The sequence below is a fragment of the Grammomys surdaster genome, unplaced genomic scaffold (assembly GCF_004785775.1).
Source record: "Grammomys surdaster isolate TR1022 unplaced genomic scaffold, NIH_TR_1.0 211, whole genome shotgun sequence".
NCBI lineage: Eukaryota > Metazoa > Chordata > Mammalia > Rodentia > Muridae > Grammomys > Grammomys surdaster.
The window spans coordinates 5,315,112-5,335,438 of record NW_021604656.1 but is presented as its reverse complement, the minus strand read 5'-3'; the positions used below and the strand labels follow the sequence as shown (position 1 = coordinate 5,335,438).

At 47.9% G+C, this 20,327-nt stretch overlaps 1 long non-coding RNA gene and 1 pseudogene across 1 annotated transcript; one reads left to right on the top strand and one right to left on the bottom strand.

Annotated features, from left to right (window-relative positions):
• Positions 1-1,776: 1,776 nt before the first annotated feature.
• On the bottom strand, positions 1,777-4,003 carry LOC114624844. Its single transcript, XR_003711978.1, has 2 exons — positions 3,721-4,003; positions 1,777-2,088 (listed from the first exon to the last, which is right to left on the bottom strand). It is a non-coding gene; the product is annotated as an uncharacterized LOC114624844 (long non-coding RNA).
• Positions 4,004-6,487: 2,484 nt separating this feature from the next.
• LOC114624986 lies at positions 6,488-6,586 on the top strand (annotated as a pseudogene).
• Positions 6,587-20,327: the final 13,741 nt, after the last annotated feature.

Below are 20,327 nucleotides of genomic sequence, written 5' to 3'. Positions count from 1 at the left end.
GGGCAGGTGACTGATAAACAAGACAATGGCCACCCTGATCCTAATAGTCTCCCCAAACCAAAGACATCTTCCAGCAGTCACTGACAACATCTCTAAGCCTTGTGTCAAGACTTCAGGATATTGCAGACAAACAGGCATATAAGAGAAGTCAATCCACAGTAACCTGCTGCCCAGCCTGAAACTCGCAGAAAAATCAATAAAATCCAAATAAAATCTTGAGTCTAGTTAATACTATATGCCAGTCTTGAGTTCTTCATCTTTTTGTCTCTCTTTAACCTCCCTCCAGCCCTCCCTCCAGCTCTCCCTCTGCTTCTCTCTATGTATCCCAGGCTTCCCTGTTAAATACTATGCCTTCCCAGGAAGAAATCACTCTCCACACTTACAAATTAATAAAGGAAAGGGTGATTTACTGGGAAAAAGAAACAGAAAAGTGCATGGCTGGTAGCAGCTAATGCCCAAGGAAAAGCCGCCGTGAATAGATTTCCCTAACATGCATACCTAAGTCCTTTCATGTCCTGGCCCCAGGTTACACTTCCAACAATTTAAACACAGACAGGAGACTGCAAGTCTGGCCACTTGGGCAGATGGGAGATTTACACAGCAAAGATAGTGCCAGAATTATTTTAGTTACACCAGTGTTAGTCTTTTTGAAAAGTTTTTACCCAGGTTCATCTTGCCCACCTGGCAGGATTACGCTTTTCCTGATGACTATGCAGGGGTGGGGGTTAATGGCAGCCAGATCTTAAGGGTGGCTGTGACCCTGCACTGGGCTCTCGAGCTGTCCAGCGAGGTGAGTTTTGGGAGTTGGGCCTAATGGCTGGTCGGTCCTGATGAATAAAGATTTACACCCTAGCAATGTAAATTTTGCTTATCTCTAACAGGCTGGCTAGCACACTATTTTTTCTTTGGGTATTCAGAGGCAGCGCTCCCTCGGCTAAATTCTGCTTTGTGTGATTTAATGTCCCCTTTCAGTAAATCCTTTGTAGCATGCATTCTAGTACTCTTTCTTCTACATCAGACCTTATTCCCAACCTCCAGCCTCACACTCCCAAGCATTGGAATTACACATCTATAGCATCTGTGTGTGTGAGTGTGTAAACATGGGGCCCACAGATGTGTGTAGAGGTCAGAGGGCAACTTTTAGGGACCAGCTCTCTCCTCCTGTGGGATCCTGGGATGAGAGTGAGCTTCTCTCGGCGCTTGAACCTGCTGAGCCATTTTGCTGGCCCCACGCCTGGCTTTCTTACTCTTTTTAAGTTGTAAAATATCCTTTCCAAAGTTGCTTATGTCCAGATTTTTGTGAGGCATCGCTGACAAATAAAAATTGCATTTAAGATGCCCAAAGTGATATTATTCACAGAGAATATGAAATGATTGTAACATCAAACCAATTCATCACCTCATAGTTACTGTGTGTGTATGTGTGCCTGTGTGCCTGTGTGTGTGTGTGTGTGTGTGAGGTTCTGTATAAGTGGATGCCTGAGTGTATGTGTATGATATGTAGGCACATGTTGTGGGTGGGTGTGTTTTGGATGTGTCTGATGTTGTATGTAAGTGTATGTGTGTTGTATTGCATGTCATATGCATGCACATGTGTGTATGTGTTATGTACATTTGTATATATGTGTGCATGTATAGCATACATGTATTCATCTGCATATGTATATACATTGTGTGCAGGCATACATATATGTGTATGCATGTGTTGTGTATATATATGTATACATGTTATGTGTGAGAGAGATAAGAACACTTAAGATCTACTTACTCACCAAGTTCCACGCATGCACTTCCGTATTTAATAATAATAAGGTTTCCAGAACTTATTCACTCTGTGAAACTGAAAGGAGAAAGGAGTCAGCCCTCCTCTCTGTCCCATCTTATTCAACATGGAGACAGACAGGCTGCAGCTTAGCGTCTTCTCTTTCTAATGTGTTTTCTCTCTGAAGTTCAACAACTCACACCCGCAGCTGCCCAGATGAGCCGATGAGGAACAGACACGGCTGTAGCTGGCAGAGGAGGCAGTCCTCTGTGGTCTCTGCCACCACCTGCCATTACCAAGGAAGCCGGACTGCCTTTCCTTCTCTGCTGAGAGAATTACAGAAGACAAATATCAGGGCCCATGTCATGACAATGTAGGGTGAATCCAACTCACATGTCACACAGACATGTGTGTCAGGCTTTGTTCTCAATGGTTGATGCATCAAATTAGGAAACAAACAACAAAAAAACCCTTTTTCCCCATTTCACACATCCACACCCAGGTTTGAGCCACTTCCTAGTGTCCAGCGAACATGGCCACAGCTGAGGCGCTCCAGGGTATGTTCACGCTCAGTGAATAATTATGTGAACAAAATAACACCACGTGGTTGCCAACAGCTATTAAACCTGTGAAAAAATGACAACAGAAAACTCAGTTGACTGACTATCGGGGCCCCTCAGAGAGAGGGGGAAGCCAGCTGTGGCTTCACATCTGTAAACTCCAAACACAACCAAAAGACACAAAGAGAAATTGTCCGTGAGTCCTGACTCTTGGAGTTGTCTCAATACTCCTCTTGCCCGTGAGCTGGATGGAAGCTGGTTTCGTTCCCGGTGTCCTGAGCAGAGCCTTTGTCTGCTTTAGAATGGAGGTAGATGGGAGATGATCAAGAAGGCGTATCCCCACGGCCTCCACGCAGGCCAGGGTAAACTAGAGCCGGGTAACGGTCTCACTATTGACTCACACCTAAGAAAGTGGCCTTCTGAGGGGAAGATGAACAGGAAGTCAGCCTTCCTCTGATGCACAGTCTCCTGTGACACGCCCTTCACGTCACACAAAGAGTGGAGCTCTGCAATCCACAGACCAGCTCAGTGGTCTTGAAGAGGAAGTCTGGCTTGATGGAGTTTTGATTATTTTTAAGCTGCTTTGCAGGATTGTGGTAAAGACCAGGGACGACGTGCGTAAGCCTCTGGGATAGTGGCAGTTACAGACACATAGAACAAATACTGGCTACATCCTGAATGTCAGAAGGTGGCAGAGTCACCAGAAAGGCTAATCAGATGTCTCCAGCAATCACACCTGCCACTGCTGCCCCAGATCCCCTTAGCTCCCATAGCACTACCACCTTGAAAGCCATACCAGAGTTCACCTTCTTCTATACCCAAGGCCAGAAGACTCCTTCTACAGGAGCAGGCAGGCCCTGAGCTAAGGGGGGTCACCATGGAAGAGCCTGGAAACCCACTTCCCACCTCTTTCCAAACTCTGCAAGATTAGCTCCATGGTGGGCAGGGCCACAAATGCAGGAGGACCCAGGCTTCCTCCTCTTCCTCATTCTCCTCGTCCTGTCCTCATCCTCCTCCTCCTCCTTCGGCCACAGCTGTTCTCAACTTGTCCCCACTGCCCATCAGGAAACAACTCAGAACATAATTGAGCAGCTGTGGCTGTAGAAAGAACCCAGTTCAGAATGAGACATCTCATACAGCAAGTAAGTGCTGCAGTCTTTGACAGGGAGGCTGACACATGTGACGGGCTGAGCCCACTCAGCAAGCCCAGACCTCTCAGAGCATCCTGTGAACCCCTCTTCCTGCTTGTGTGCCATGGGGTCAGGACTTGTAGGGCCATCCCCTCCCTTGACTCTCTTTCACAGGTCACAGCGATGTGTTCTCTGGAGTCCATGGGTCCCCTGAACCCTTGCTACGTTCAACGTGCTCATCAGAAGCCATATTTGAACCAGCACCTACCATCCACCGTCGACCTTCTGTCTGGACCCCACTCATTACAGGATCTCAGGAGACCGTAACCTTGTTTGACCAGATCACTCCTGCACACGTGTTGCTTTGAATTTTAGTGTAGAATTCAGCATGACATTTCCCTTGGATTCTTCTTCCAAGCCAACAGAGTAAGGGCTATTTCCCAAAAAAACAACACATTATTAACAAATGAATATGAGCCAAGAAAACAATGCAGCCAGCAGATTTAGTCCAGGGAGCTTGTTTAGAATGCAAATTGCGAATGTATTTAATTCACAAGGCTCTTGGGGAAACTTTCAGACCTCTTATATCCAACAAAGCCAAGAAAGTGAGGACCAAAGTGAGGACTGCTCGCTGGCCAAGGGCTGCCCCACACCCGGCAGTGCCAGGTCCCCGGAGGTGGAGGACTCACTCCCAGAACCCAGGTAAGGTCATCCCTCTCCCCACCCACTAGCCAGCTGTGCTCCTTCATCCCATGGTCTGCCTTTGCCTTAAGAGTGGCCATCTGGCTATGGTCAACAGCATCCAAGAAGCTTCGCTGTGATCAAGGACAGGTTAGCTATGAGAAAATAAGATGCCACTGGGACAGCCTCCATGAACACAGGGCAGAACAGGGCCCTGAGTACATTCAGGTCCAAACTGACTTGATTTATGAAAAGCAAGCAAAGTTTCCAGCAGGCCTGGCACGTCTACAGCCTTGAAGAAAAATCCTTAATTACACTGCCTCTGCTCATTAAGAGATAAGATCTTAGCCGAGGCAAGCTATGTTTTGTCTTCAGGAGAAAAAAATGTAAATCCACCTGGCTCCATATTTTACAGTAGTCATCGATATCCTAAGGCCATGCGAAATGCCCTGCGTTTTCATCTTCCTGAAGTTGGGGGGCGGGGCCGCGGGGGCGGGGAGGGCGGGACACAAACGGAACCAAGGCAAACAGCGAGCGTGTTATGGATGGTGATGGATTCGGGCATTCCTGTTTCTACAGAACCCCAGGGAACATCAGGCCCAGCCTGGGGACTGGACCAGGTAATAAGCATACAAAGTCGGCGGACGAGACAGCCCTGGCGTGTACCACAGAAGTGCCTCCTGCTGAACATGGAAGTGGTCAGCCTCAAGATGGCGTCCCCACAGCCTCTGCAGCCTCTCATTGCACAGAGTGAGATACTGCTCTCTACCGAGCACACAGCACAGTGTAGGCCCAGGAGGACCCTCCTTTCAGACACACAGGAACTGTGGTCAACTGTGTCTCAGTGACTACATGGACTCACCCTCGGGCCTAGGCCTTTCCTTCCTTCAGTTCTTCTTTAGGATCTCATCTGCCCACACTTTTTCTCCATCTCCTAAAATCTGTTTCTCCAAGCCCTCGTTCCCCAAATCTTCGATTTTTAAATCCAGTGGCCAACTTGACATCTGAAACTCAAGTGCCAAAGAACACTACTGCAGTGCTGAGTAGGAACCCACGAGTAGACATTCTTGTCTTGTGTCTGATCTTAAGACAAAGGGATCTGAGTAATTCTTTTTGTTGTTGTTGTTGTTGTTGTTGTTGTTTTTGAGACAGGGTTTCTCTGTGTAGCCCAGGTTGGCCTCGAACTCAGATATCTGCCTGCCTCTCAGCCTCCCAAGTGCTGGGAATAAAGGCGTGCGCCACCACTGCCCAGCCTAAGTAATTCTTTAACTTAGATATTTATGCTTTACACATTATAAAAACAATCCCAGGGTAAATGTCAATCTTCATGTTAAATCTAACTTAAGTTCTTAAATATACCAGCTCATCTGAGCTTCATTCGTTTTTCTTGAGTAGCTGTCTTGTGTTTACTGTTTCTTGCTGTGTCTGACAGTTTTTACTGTATTCCTGACAAGATCCTGATTCTCTAGGAGTCTAAATGATACTGTCATTCTTCAAAGGGCATTGCCACTTGCTCTAGAAAATAACTAAAATCACCGATATACATCTGTAAGCCCGCTGTAATCCTGCTTGATTTTATTCTTGTTGAGGCGGATCCACTCTTGTTTCCTGAGTCCCAGGCTACGGCTCCTGTCCCAGAACATGCACTTATTCTTAAGACAATAGTCTTCCGTTATATTTGCCGAATGTTTCTGGTGTTATAGATTGAGTTAATTTGATTCTGCCTTGACCTTCTCCCAGTTCTTTCAGATCTTTAGATAGTTCTATCAGGATCCCAAACCCAGGGTATCCACTTGTTTTGGGAATCTCACCTTACTCAAAGAACAACCCCCATCCCTCAGCCAACAAGGACTCCCACTTAAATTCCCAGAGTTCCCTCCTCCCCAATACTCTGCCTCACGGCATCCTCACACTCTGACTTCCTTGTCCAGCTTGCTGTGATGCACTCCTGTGGAAGACCAAGCTCTTTGGCCGCATATAAGAGCAGGGAGACTTGAAGTTTTCATAGACTGGCATGACCCTGGCCGTGCTACAGCTCTTGATGCAAAAAAAAATAACTTTCTTTTCATGGTCTTAGGATCGCCACGCTAAGTTGGTAGTTAAACAGTAGCCTGGCCAAATACCTTGTGCCTGGAGGAGCATACTAAAAGTAGCATACTGTCCTTATACCTGTTGGTGTGTGAACATCATTTTGGGGAGTCCCCTGTTCTCCTACTCCTAGCTGGCTGTTTAATCCCCTGATAGCTTGGCTAAGAGGCTGGTGCTATTTAAGATGTCTGAGTCTTTGCCAATCCAGTTTAAAACTGTCAATCCAGCTGAACTTCCTAATCGTTCCTGTTAAAAGATCACAAAAGGTGCTCTCACACCTTCTAAAACTGGAACCATATGGAGAAGACTAGCATGGCCCCCTGCACAAAGATGGCACGCAAATTCATGAAGCATTCCATATTTTTTGTAAAATGAATAAATATTTTTTTAAAAAAAGATTAAAGATGTGAGGATGGTAACAAATTTGAAGGAGTGTGCTTCTTGTTTTTTTTTTGGGAACACACTACTTTGGTTTCCTGAACAAGATGCAGAGGCATCCCATCGGGTACTTATGGAAAGTTGAGATAAGGTTCTTAGCCTATAGAAAGTGAATAACGTGTGCAGGCTGTGTTCCATTAAATCCAAGCCATCTGAATGTAAGGCTTGTCCTTGTGAGCATCTCAATTACACGAAGCTTTGAGCACAGTAACAACTGAGATATCTGAAATCACATCACTACTGTTCTAAAATCCACAGTCTACTTGTAAATACGGCATTGGTAGAACGGCCTAGCAAGAGTACACAGCCCTGTAACAAAATGACACAGCTTCAACCACGTGCAGCTAACCTCCACGTTCACGGATTGCAAAGTCCAGTCCACCATCTGCAGACCTGGTGGCAGCTGAGAGCCGCTCAAAAGTGAAGCGCTCCAGCAACCGCCAGCTACTTTTAAGCGGGATTTCCATGATCTGATTTGTTTGCCTGCTAAAGTGTGAACAGCCTTTTCACTAAAATGCTTGGTTGTTTTGTAAGGAAACAGGATCCTGTCCATGTATCCAATGACAAACATCTGCTTTACTGACACCCGCTTTGCATACCTCTGGACAATGTTTCAATGTAGACTTTTAAATGGGCTACAAGGATCAGTTACGCTTAACAGGTTTGCTCAAAGGGCACAAGGATGTAACTGAAGTGGCAAAACAGACAGCTAAGAACGAGTTTCCACCTGTGTACACGGTGACATCGGCCAGCTAAGAACGGGTTCTCACGTGCACATGGTGACATCACTCCTAGGCTGCCAGTGATTGTGCAATGCCAGCATGTTCAGATATCTCGCTCTGTCATTCTTCTTCTGGCTTTGATACTAGGCCTCTCGCTGAACCTGGAGGCCAGTCAGCCAGTGAGGTCCAGAGATACTCATCTCTGCTCCCCACAGTGCTGGTGTTACAGCATGTGAAGAAACACACTCAGTTTCTGATGTGGGTCCCGGTCCCTCTGCCCATGCATCAAGTGCTCTTACCCACCGAGTCATCTTGGCAGTCCTGTTGTAGTAGAAAGGGCACAGCGAAATTAGTTGAACTCACCTCTTGCCCACTCCAAATCTACATGACTATTAAACAAATAGCGATTGTATTTCATAGAAATTGGATTGTTGGATTTTGTCGTTGTTGTTACTGTTTTAGGTTCATCTATTTTTATTCTATATGTATGAGTGCTATGCCTGCACAGGTTTGTCCACCATGTGCATGCAATGCCCTCTGTTTCTAGGCACCGGAGTTACAAGCAGTTGTGAGCTGCCATGTGTGTGCTAGGAACCAACCGAAACCTGGTCCTCTGCAAGAGGAACAAGTGTTCTTAATTTCTGCTCCTTCTTTCCAAACTGGTTTTTAAAGGACTCCTCTCAAACTCCAACTCTATTCCTAAGAGATGTCCTCTCTTCCCTCAGCACCAAGGCAGAACAGAACTTGACCTCCCTTTGTAGGCCCATGGGAAGTGGACCACGCTCCAGCAGGAGCTCTCCCACATGGCCTGGATTGGCAAGTTGCAGCACACATGTTTCTCTGTTTACGGGCATGGTATTGCTCAACCTCCAGGGTAACAGGCGTTGAAAACTGGAGCAGAGCCCAACATCTGAAGCCTTGGCTACTGTGTGTGCAGTTGCTTTGGAGGATGGTTCTAGGCAGAGAGCTTGGGGCTCCATCCCCTCTACATGCTGAGCTATTGATCGGATTAAGCTCTGGTGGCTTTCCAGGCTGTCACTGAAATGCGGGCTGATTCCTGCAGACTTGTGTGACAGAAATTTTCCAGAACTTCACTGGGAGTTTGGTCTCTCTTCTGAGAAGTCAGCCATGCTAACGGGTCCACTTCTGTACTACAGACAATGGGGACAGAAAACTATGGCCGTGCAGCAATTTACAGATGATTTGCCACCACCACTTACGACTTCATGTCACCCCTGACCACCTAGTGAGAAGTGACCTTTCCGCAGAAGTGTAAAACTATACTCTCTTCCACAGAACAATGCACTTAGGTAACTGGACAGCTGTATCCTTCCCTTCCTAGCTAAGCCCCTTAAGAGCTGAGGATACCTTGTTGGGATAACCTACGCCCACACATATTGCATCAACTGGCTATGAAATCGGGCCCCTGTGTTCCCAGTTGTTAACTGTTGTGCCGGCACCACCAGGTGTGGGCCAGATTTGTTAATATCTGTTCCTTCCTCACCAGCCTAAGGAATTCTCTGATTGGCTTTCATAAAGAGCCAATGGCCAATAGCTGAGCAGGAAGGAAGGGGTGGGGGCGTAACTTCCAGATTCACCAGCTGACAACAGAGGTAGATGGCTAGTTTATCCCACTGTCTGTCCCAGGGTTCCACAAAGTGGCTGCCACACTGTCCATGTTGGAGATCACCAAAAGCAGAGTGTGTGTTGGTGGAATGATCTAGAAGTCGCTGACCTAGAGGTAAAAAGATCACTCTCCAAAATCCGTCAAAAATAGTTATTCTCATGGGGCTGGAGAGATGTGTCAGCAGTTAGGAGCACCGGCTGCTGTTCAGAGAACCGGGGTCAGTTCCCAGAACCTACCTGTTGTCTCACAAGCATCTGTAACTCCAGTTCCAGGGCATCCAATGCCTTCTTCTGGCTTCTGTGGACACCAGGCATGCACGTGATGCACAGACATCCATGAAGGCAAAACACACACATAGACATTAAAAAGCAAAAACAAAGAGATTATTGTTCTGTATCAGAACTATTGATCCATCATCGAGTCCTCGCGGTCCCTTAAACAGCTGTAGATACAGGAACTAAAATCGGCAGGTGGAAACTTCCTGTTCAAAAGTTCAACCAAATATAAAAGAATGACAGATTCAGGTGTGATTTAAATCTTTCTGAAATATTTGCTTAGGTCTGGATGATGCTGTGCATTTGACGTCTGATAGGCCTGCGACAGACAGAAAGATGAAGTGAGCCATACAAAGGGACAGCCCGTCTCCCACCTCCGAGGTGTCCCACAAGAGGCAGTGGAGTGTAGCAGCTGGTCCATGATGTCTCTTGATAGCTACCTGTCTCTTCCCAACCTCATGTGGGGACATGGACAGCTTGAAATTGGTCAACTGGCAAACTACAAACAGAATTTTTATCTCTCCTCCAGAGAACCCGTCATTCAACATTTGCCAACATGTGATTGATTAAAGATCAAGTAGCCCGCATGAAAGGAATGTACACATAAGATCCCGCACTGAAACTCCACTTGCCAAGGTGACCCATAGGGCCCCTTCAATAGCAAGCGTTTGAAACATCTCTAATCCTGGGTGAAGAGAAAAGCCCAAAGTCTTGGCTTATTGCTTTTTGAAACCACCACTGACTTCACAGGGCTGACCACCCTCTGATGGACTTAGTTGGATCTCAGAGTCTCCAACACCAGTGCTGCCATTACTACTAGGCCCCTGTTCAATAAATACAGCCTCAGAAGCTGGCTACTTTAACAGAGCCTCAGTTAACAGCCTACTTGGAGTTACATTCTGATATATAGCATGAGAGTTTCCCACAAGCTCCCCTGAAGAAAAGGAGCAACCTGGATGCTCTATCCGGAACCATCTGGAAGGCAGAATTCCAGAGACTGAAGGTCTTCCTATGCCAGCCCCTTGCATTCAGTCCCTATTGGGAACAAGATATACAAGGGACCATTGGGACAAAAGGGTAGATACTGGAGTCTAGAGACACACGGGTAGAAGCAATTAGCAGTTATCACCTAAGAAGGCTACAGCATCAGTGGCCTTCACCACCCAGGGAACACCTGGCTTCCTTCCATGAACAAGAAATCTGTATGGCTGTAGTTTTCTTGTCTGTATGACTGTAGTTTTCTTGGTCTACACCATACAGCTTTGGCTACTTATTGCCAAGGTGCAGGACCCAGGCCTGGCATACAATGACAACTCAAAAAGCATCTGAATGAGCTAACAATGAGAAAAGCCCTGGAGAGCTCCGATTCCAATCCCCTTGGAGACTCTAAGAGTCTGTCTTTCCCAAAAGACCTCCCAAATAAATCTCCCACCCAGACACCACCAACTCCCAGATCACCTTTCTCCAGAGCTTTCCTAGTACAGGTCAGCTCAGCCTGGCCTCTGCTTGGAATTGCCTCGCTTCTTCGGGAAGAATAGGAGCTCTGTGACAGCAAGGACTAATCTCCAGTTTGGTCCTGAGTCCTTCCTTCTATAGCTCAATGTTCCTGAGCTACACATGTCACAGGGGCCCCATGAAATCATGACTGTTGGCCATTGGCTAAGATCTCACTCACTGGATCCAGTTCAGCTCCAGAATGGGCTTAACACCCTGTGGTGGTTTGAATGAAAATACATACACCCCATAGAATCCTGGGGAGTGGCATTATTGGAGGTGTGGCCTTGTTAAAGGATGTGTGTCACTAGGAGGTGGTCTTTGAGGTTTCAAATGCCCAAGGCAGGCCCAGTGGCACTCTCCTTCTGTTGCATTTTGATGTGGATGTAGGACTTTCAGCTCCTCTCCAGCACCTGCCTGTGTGCTGCCATGCTTCCCACCACAACTATAATGGACCACGAAACCCCTGAAACTGTAAGCTCCTATTCAACGTTTTCCTTTATGGAGTTGCCATGGTCATTGTGTTTCTTCATAGCAGTAGAAGCCCTAAGATGCATACTCCCTTTAAAAACATAGCATTTTATTAATTCTTTGGGAATTACATATATTGTATTTTAATCATTGTACTGGCTGGTTTTGTATGTCAACTTGACACAAGCTGTAGTTATAGAGAAAGGAGTCTCCCTTGAGGAAATGCCTCCATGAGATCCAGCTGTAAGGCATTTTCTCAATTAGTGATCAAGGGTGGGAGGACCCATTGTGGGTGGTGCCATTCCTGGGCTAACAGTCTTGGATTCTATAAGAAAGCAAGCTGAGCAAGCCAGGGGAAGCAAGCCAGTAAGTAACATCCCTCCATGGCCTCTGCATCAGCTCCCGCTTCCTAACCTCCTTGAGTTCCAGTCCTGACTTCCTTCCTTTGGTGATGAACAGCAATGTGGAAGTGTAAGCTGAATAAACCCTTTCCTCCCCAACTTGGTTTTTGGTCATGATGTTGTGCAGGAATAGAAACCCTAACTGAGACAATCGTATTCACCCTACCTCTACCCCCCACCCCACACTCCTCCTAGAGCCAGACCTACCCACTTAACAGGTCACAGTTTTAAAAACAAAGTAACTATCAAATCCAATTTATGCTACACTGTATACTTCTAGGTGTAGGGCCACCCACTGGAGCATGGATGGATGCTACCATCATCCTACCAGGGGTCACATCCCTAAATAAAACTGATTCTCCTTCCCCCAGAGGCATTCAACTGTCTATACCTCCTCAGTTCAGGGTGGAAGCTGATGAGACCCTTCCCACTCCACAATACCATGTTTCCTGGCTTGATCTTGTGCAGGACTTACACAGCAGCTACTGTGGATCTTATGAATTTAGAAATCCGTCATGTCTAGAAGACGTTATTTCTCTCTGGTCCTCCCACCTCTGGTTCTTACAACCTTTCTACCCCATCTTCCATGACAATCCTTCAGCCCTGGAAGGGGGGTGATGGTTCCCTTGGTGACTGGGCACTCCAGCAACTCTTAGCCTCTGTACTGTGATCAGCTGTCAGCTTCAGCATTAACCAGTCTGCTATACAAAGACACTTCTCCGAGGAGCTCTGAGAGATGCACTCCCTTTGTCCCACCTCTGTTAAAGTGCATCCCCTAAGCATTTTCAGAAGATATTCCTGTTCTTTACCTTTGGCAGCACTGTCCCTTCTTATCCCCCAGGTCAACAGAATATCAGTCTCAACCCTAGTGAGGAATACATATGACCCGGGGCCAAGCACGAATAATACCACAATTACTTAGATGATGCTAGAGTTGACTCCTCCCTTGTTAGTGAAGAACAAAATGAGCTCAGGAAGGAGCGAGCCATGGGCAAGTTACCCCACAGAATCATGGAAGCAGCAGAAGGCACGGGGTCCCCCTCCAGGCCCTCCCCACCTAACTTGGGCTCAAAAAACAGCTTAAACTCTGAGAGGAAACTATTTTCCTTGTTTCTGAGTCAGGAGTCATGCATGGAGTATGCCAGGCACCCTGGAACTTAAGATATAAATTACATTTTCGTTTCTTGTATTGCTTACAGAGTCTGTACAGATACTAAAAACCGAACGAGCAGAAGTATCTACGTCTTCGCTGTTGCAGAACAGATAGCATCTCTTCTCTCCTGAGATCCTATTAGACTAACACTCTAAATCCAGAAGACTTCGCGTTGGGGATTGACTCTGACCGTGGCTCCGTAGGAACAGACTGGTGTGTTCAATCAGCGTGGTGTATTCCCACGCTGCCATCCTCATATATACGTATTTTTCTTAGTCAGCACCTGCCGCCTTGATCAAATGCCAGACATTTATTTTCTCAGAGTTACAGAGACTAGAGGGCCGACCTCAGAAAGCTAGTGCTATTTTAGGGAAGGTTCTTCCTCTATAGATGGCCATCTTCTTTGGGTGTGCTCACATGGCCTTCGTTAGCATGTGCACATGGAGTAGGGGGTAGAAAAAAGTGGGGACCACAAATTAAAGACCACAACCCTACTCAATCAGGACTTCGCTCCTATGGCATCATTAACCTTAATCATATCCTAAAAGCCCATCTCCAGGTACAGTCTCACTGAGGGTAAGTTTTCAACAGAAGCATTTGGGGGGAAGGGGCGGCAATTTAGTCCAGGGCAGCATCTGTGAGTAGTTTTACTATGCCTCAAGTTCAAAGATTTTCCAGCCCGGGCATCTTTCTGTGATTAGACTACATAACCCACTTACAAAGAACCTGTAAAAATAACCTCCATCCATATCCTCCTGACTTCTCTCTGCCCTGCCTGCTCCCTCCATAAGCACCATTAAACCGCAGAGATAATCACCCATCTGAGGCCGGCAGTCCACCCACATAACCTGAAGGCACTACCATGGGTTTGTCACAACAGATCATCTCTTGAACTCTGACAGCCAGCCCTAGGAGCAGGAAGAATGCTCGTCTTCCTCTCCCTGCCAGAGTTTCAGAAAGAGCTCAGCTCAAAATAGATGCTATTGAAGCCGAGACACAGAGGCACACAGCCTCTCAATGTCTCCTCAATGGTCCCTCCTCACCCTCCAACCCTACTGAGTGCGTGAGAGCCACCGCTGGAAGCTTTGTAATCTGAGACCATTAAGTATTCATGGGGCTGGCAACCACAAATAGAAACTGAGTTGGCTCATTCTTTTTCGAATTAGTATAATGGCATTATCTGGGAAATGATGATTTTAAAAGGACTTCAGAATACAGGTTTGAATTTGCTCCCCACTCTTCTGTTCAAGCAGCTCCCTCTGCCTTTCCCAGTTGTGGTCTGGAGACCCTTGTGCTCCATGGCAGGTTCCCAAGGAGACACACATAAGTCACCTTTGACTTTGAGCTTGTATTCTGCTTCTAAACTGGAAACTGCATTTCTCCTTCTTTAGTCCTCAGTCTCTCATACGTACACAGCCCTGACAGTCACACACATACACACACACACACACACCCAACACACAACACACAACACACACAATCTGACTCATATCCCTGACACACACATCTGACACATCCCTGACACACACCCCTGACACATACATACCTGACATACACCCCTCACATAGATACACACACACCCCTGACACACACACACACACACCCCTGACACACACACACACACAGAAGCTCTCTGAAGTTTTACATCTCAGATATCCTTAACTACGTCTCCCCTCAGCATTCCGTCTTCTCCTCACCTAGTGCATGGACCACTACTTTACCTGAGAAATATGCCTGTTTCCCTAACAGGTCTCCTCTCTGTAATAGCACTCCATTCTCAGAACAGATGCCTGAGTAATGCTTTAGACATCTTATATCCTTCCACAGCCCTCCAGGTAAAGCCTATACAGTGCAAAATGGCAGACAAGGTTCTCTGACCTCGTCACCTGCAACGACAGTGTCCAGCAACGTGGGATGTCACTGAATCTAATGCACCTCTTCAATTCTAGCTGTGGCATGGCCAGCAATCATACAGGTAGAAGGGGATCTGATGAGACACCACACTCGGGCCCTGACCTCTAGCAGAGACACAATTGCCATGGCTCAAAGAACATCCGTACCCTTGGATTTGACTCCGAGTCTGTCCCTTGTCCTCCCAGTGCTTGGATAAGGAGCAAAACTACCACACACAATGCTCTGCCCAGTGAATGTCACATGTCACATGGGGGAACGGATTGAGAGACTCGTCATGTGATTGCCCTTCCTACAGAGCTAAGCTGAAAGCTTCGTCACAGCAGTCTTTAAATGACTCACCCTGGGGACAGTCTTCTCTCCAGAGTGGGGGTGGGGGGCCCACTCCATTCATGTGTGATTACAGTTGTCAGCTTACACAACAGGAGAATCACGCTGACAGTTATGCTGACCTGAGGAGAGGGAAGGGACAGGGTAAGCAGGACAGATTAGTTCTGGCGAATTAGGCATTTGCTGGGTCACCGTGGAGCTCTCAGCTTTGAATTTGCCCTCCCAAAGCAGTAAGTCAGCCTGAAACCTTCCTAAAATAAGAATCATTACAGCCCCGGTTGCGAAGAGCCATTCTTGAGCTGCTGACCAGACAGGAGCTATGTGGAGATGGAGCTTACAGAGCAAAGCTGAGGCAGGAGCTTGGCTGGATCATGGCTCTGAATGCCATAGTATGCCCTGGGCACTCCCGGCTCCCCTCACAGGAAACCCATCCCCCTACTGGAGGAGACAAGGCAGCCAGAGCTTTCAATGGGGGAAGCTTCACTTGTGCGGTTCTCTTCCCCATTCATTTGCTATTCCTTCCTAAATAAACCATGACCCCAAGTCACGGAGAACCCTGTGCTCAGTAGAGCCGGCCATTTGGTCACCCAGACCGCAAAAGGAAATGGCCAAGGCCCTGACTGGAAGCTTCACGCAGAAAGTTCAGGGCCCATATTAGGAACTTAAAGGCACACAGCCCTCACAAGCCTTCTATCCTGGTCTTTGGTGGATAGACTACACCAGTACAGAGGCGGGACACCTCTAGGCCAGGCCCAACCAAAACCAAGCTTGCTAGACAATTAAGTTGTTGCTCAGTCCTCCCTTCCTGGTTCATCTTACCCTTCCACCCACTGACCCAGTGGGGGCAGAGAAATGTCTAACTTCTGCAACTCTACCAGTTGGTTCTGGAATGGATATGATAAACGCCAGGACCGAAAAGCAATTATGAAGGATTTGTTTGGGCTTCTGGTTCCATGGAAATTGGTGTCCATGGGGGCGGGGGGTAAGCATGGCAGCAAGCAGAAGGCACAGGGCAGGAATAGGAAGCTGAGTGGTCATACCCTCAACCACAGTCATACCCTCAACCACAGTCGGAAGCACAGAGAGTGAAGTAAACCAATGTGGGGCAAGGCTATAAACATCCAAGGCCCGCCCCCAGTGATGTATTCAATCTAAGCCCCGCCCCCAGTGATGACTACATCCAAGCCCCGCCCCCAGTGATGTATTCCATCTAAGCCCCGCCCCACTGATGACTACATCCAAGCCCCGCCCCCACGGATGACTACATCCAAGCCCTACCCCCAGTGATGCACTTCCCCCAGCAATGTCACACCTCCATCAAATGCAACCAACAACTGTTTCCCCAACCATGAGCGAACAAGGGACATCCCTTGTTTAAGCCACTACAGGCTAACTCTTGAAGTCCTAAGCTTCGAATGCTCGTGTCAAAGGTTGCCCAGGCCGCCTGTACTTTGTCTTGCCATCCTTGAGAGTGAGCCTCACGGTGAGATTTTCCTCCAGGGTTTCCTCCCAGGCAAGGCTGTGTATCTATAGGGACTAGCTGGGCCTGAGAGTACCTTCTGGTTTCAACAGGCTAAACATGGACAGACAGATGCCTCCACCAACCTGCAACACTCTACCAGAGTCATGTGTCTCTCAGAGTGAGCATGCAGGTGAGCATGCAGTTCCCGGTCTGATGGACAAATCCCCAGGTGCAGGTAAAGTGCATCACCCCCTGGGCTCCCAGAAAGTTCCTTCCTGTGGGTAAACCAATCAGATTATGAGTCCCTTGGAACCCATCGCTGGTGGCTGCTTCCTCTGAGACATTCTCATATAGCCTTATAACTTTCTACTGCCAGTTCCTAAAAATCTTCCCAGTTTATGTGAATTAGTGGGGCCCGCCCAGCCCATGACAGAGAAGGCCAGAAGGCCAGGTAGTTAAAAGCTCAAACCATTATGGCTGGAAGCTGAGGTCTGGTGCCTCAGCTCCCTTACCCTGGCGTGATAACTCAACTCATTTCTCCTGTCCTCGGGAGTTCTCAAGCCCAGTGTATCCACTGCACACAGCCTGCTGCCTCCATAGGTTTCTTTCCCTTCCCTCTTTTCCTTTTTTGCTCGACTTCATCCTCAGTGACCCTTGGGAAAGAAGCCAGGTCAATGTCACTTCAGAGCCCCAGACCTTCACCTAAACAGTGACAATACTCTACCCACTCTGTCCCTGGCTATCCCTCGAGAGGCAGTGAGGGAGAAGTATGACACCATCGACCTTGGAATCAATAGCTTGACCACAGGTGCTGGATTCTTGGCATTCCGTGCCTGGCCTCTGTGTTTAGATTCCAGCCCAGGTGTTTGGCTGACTATCCAACCCAAGAGTTTTTTTGGTTTTTTGTTTTTTTGTTTTTCTCTTTTCTTCCCTTGAAGTTGGGCTGCCTCAGATCTGTTCTAACACCAGGGATTCTGGCATGGGGTAACCCTTAGGTCCACTGAAGCCTTCAAGTTCTACAAAAACGATCTCATCACAAAAACGAGACTGATAATGTAGAACTCTCCCTTAGAAGTCAGGCTGGGCATGTGTTCTCATCTTTGTGAACTTTCTGGGTCTTTGTGAAGACCCACAGCCTAATTAACCTAACCCCAGCTGCAGCTTCCTGGCCCCGGTGAGATGGACATATACCGTGGTCTTCACACATGCGCTCATCTGGATTTGGGTTGTCTCGGGGGACCGAGGCATGCAAAATGAAATTCCGCAAATCTCCATTATTATGTCCATAATATGTTTGAATCCCATCCTCCATCTTGGCCATGAGGCCTCTGAAGTCCCTCCAAAGCAGGAGGGAGGGAGGAAGGACATGGGGAGGGAAGAGGGATAGGGTGTCTCTGGTATTTGTCTCCTTTCTGTCATTTTCCTGGAACTGCCTGGCCCTAATAAGAACTGTCACAGAGCCTGTCTGTCACCTGGTGACAGGCATAAATTCACTCAACTGTGTCCCCAGGCTGTCTTGAGCTAGCTTAGTTCATAAGAGCTCCTACCCTGTGGTCCAGGTTTCTTCAGGGCTCACAGCCAGTCTCCTTTCTCCCTGTGTTCCTCACACTCGATGCCAAGCTAGACCAGGACCAGGGCAATCTCTGTGTGTGTGTCTGTTGTAAAAGGATAACCAGCCAAATCTGGATGATCAGTCTGTAGTCAAAAAGCCTGGCAGGCCAGCATGGAACTGAACCCTGAGCAGTAAAAAGGATGTGCCCGTGCCCAGCGGAGGGTTCCAAGTAACTGGAATGCCCAGGTCCTTCATCCCACCACACGCACAGAGTCAGCTCCAGGCTCCCAGGGTCAGACTGCCTCTCAGACTGTTATAGGACGCACAGATTTAATGCATAGATCTGGGCGCTACTCTAACTTGTTCCAATGAAAGCACCAAAGTAGTGTGGTCCATGAGAAGATAGAAACTAGCGCTCTCTCTCTCCCCCCCCCCCCCCTTCCCCCCCCCTTTCTCCCTAACTCCTTTTCTTTCTCCCTATTTCCCTCTCTCTTCTCCTCCCCCCTCCCTCTCTAACGCTTCCCTTTTCTTTCTCCCTCCTTCCCTCTCTCCCTCCTTCCCTCTCTGGGTGTTTTCCCCAAGTTCATAACACTGGTTTATTGCCCTCTCCCACCGTGAGAGGCTTACACTGACTTGAGAGCCCAGTGTTCTAACACACGCCCTTGCTCGCCAGAACCTGGAAGCCAGTGACTAGTCACACTGGAAGAGAATATAGTGTGGACACTCAGTAGAGTTCCCGTATGTGCCTGTGGACATTCACAGGAGGACATGAGGAAAGCCTGCATTGAAGAGTAATAGCTGAGTGTAACGGACAGACAAACAGCTTGTTTGTACCTGAACACCCATCCTGGGAACTGGACCTGTTAAAGTCATTGCCTCCACTCCGCTCAAACTTCTACCAAGAAAAATAGGTGGGGGGCTGGTTAGAGCAAGCAGGCTTGAAGTCTCACCCATCCTGCCCCAAAGTAGCTTACCCGAATCTCACAGTGCAGAGACTTTCTATATGGAGAATCATCCTTGAGTGTGAGGCAGGTCATTGGCTTATTGACAACCTGTGAGACAAAAAGCCACAGATGAGGTAACTGGAGACTCGAAGGACAGCAGGGACAGTGCAGCTCATGAGGAAGCCATCCTTAGCGCCTGGGTAGCCAGCATCTTAATCACAAGGTGTAAATGCATGTCTATGGTCAGACTGTTGCTGTCCCTCATCCTGTGGGCCCAGGACCCTCTGTCTGGCGATTGTTACAACCAGCACAGGCAGAATTGTGGAAGGTTTCTCACACACGTTAGCCTCCACATCATCCACTTTCTTCCCTCTGTTCTACCTGGGGACAGAGAAATGAGACTTTAAAACACACCCATGTCCTGCCGCACAGAGACCCTCTCCCTGTTCCTAGGGGACCTGAGAACACTGTGGCCCCAGCAGTGGCGGGAAGGTAGATAAGAAGGACCTTGACCATGAGAGCCTGTGAACAAGTTCGACTTTCAATAGGGAGCCTTGGCTTCTGCAGTCAAGAGTGTTGGTGGCTTTGTGTCCTGCTTTCTCCTCCCCTGACTCTCAGGGATGCTCTTTGCTCACACATTACACCTCTTCCCTTTGCTTGCCCTGCCTTTGTCCTCCTGTGTGTGTGGCTTCTCCCTGGAGAAGCTGCACCTTCAAGAGCTTTGCCCGCTCTTGCTTCTATGATCCTTTCCTGATCCTCCCTCTCACACACTCAGACCCTAAAATGGCTCTAACTGGGCTAAGTCTCTCCCTTCTCTCTATATCTGCAATAGCCCTGGTCTTGAACATGGGATAGTGAAGAACTCTGGTCATATTGTTTATCCTGCTGGCCCCACAGACATCACCACGGGATGCCTTGCAGGCCAGGGCGGGACCCCCTTACAATTCGCACACAGAGCTGCCGCCTCTCCTTCTCCAGGTAGCAGAGCAGCTTAGACACCTGATCCACATGAACACTGCTGCTCACACCTCTGACCTACTGGCCACAGACATAAAAAGGAAGATGGCTAACCTTTGGCAGGGCTGAGGAGGTCATAGTAAGTCTAACTAGGGGCACCCCCTCTGCCATCTGACCTAGGCAAGAAAGAACCAAACATATATACCATCTTCTCCACGCATATTCAAACTCTCCACGCATATTCAAACAAGTTTCTAAAAAATCACAAATTTGAAAGCTGTGATCTGGTATCCTTGGAGATGTAAGGGGCTCCTCTACCTTGCAGCCAGGCATTTCAGAAACCTCGTGGACAAATCAAGAAAACATTCA